At 43.2% G+C, this 794-nt stretch overlaps 1 pseudogene; it reads right to left on the reverse strand.

Moving 5' to 3' along the window:
* Positions 1 to 336: 336 nt before the first annotated feature.
* LOC126238137 (5S ribosomal RNA) lies at positions 337 to 454 on the reverse strand (annotated as a pseudogene).
* Positions 455 to 794: the final 340 nt, after the last annotated feature.

Below are 794 nucleotides of genomic sequence, written 5' to 3' on the forward strand. Positions count from 1 at the left end.
CCTGCGTGGTCTTTTACCGTAGGACTTATAACCAACTACTTTTGCACCATGGGTTTACCTAGCAGCATAGGTTGGCATACATTGGCATAGGACTGTTGGCATAAGTTGGCATAGGACGTTTGGCATACGAAACTAAGCACTCTGTCATCAGACCACAAGTGGCCCATCGCGACCATCTGACCGCCGTGTCATCCTCAGGTGAGGATGTGGATAGGAGGGGCATGTGGTCAACACCGCTCTCCCGGTCGTTATGATGGTTTTCTTTGACCGGAGCTGCTACTATACGGTCGAGTAGCTCCTCAATTTGCATCACGAGGCTGAGTGCACCCCGAAAAATGGCAATAGCACATGACGGCCTGGATGGTCACCCATCCAAGTGCCGGCCACGCCCGACAGCGCTTAACTTCGGTGGTCCGACGGGAACCGGTGCATCCACTGCGGCAAGGCCGTTGCATAGGAAACTAAACTCCTGATTAAATCAAAAAAATTCGAATGCGTGCTTTCTGATGAATAAGCTGAAGGAGGTAGCCGTAAATGGTATATTTGAAATGTTCTTACAGAAGTAGTAGATACATAAATCTTGACAAAAGATTACATGACATTATAAGAATATGTAATGACTCACGTGATTTGTGTTTAAAATCTCTGGCCTTCTATCAAAAAATTAAGTGCGAAATTAAAATTCGTGAAATAAGATAAGAAGTTTAATCACTTACTACAATGATGTTGCAGACAGAAAAAATTGGAGAAATAAAAATAAAAAAAACGGAGAGGTAAAAACAAAAAAAACATTT

The sequence above is a fragment of the Schistocerca nitens genome, chromosome 2, assembly GCF_023898315.1.
Source record: "Schistocerca nitens isolate TAMUIC-IGC-003100 chromosome 2, iqSchNite1.1, whole genome shotgun sequence".
Lineage (NCBI taxonomy): Eukaryota > Metazoa > Arthropoda > Insecta > Orthoptera > Acrididae > Schistocerca > Schistocerca nitens.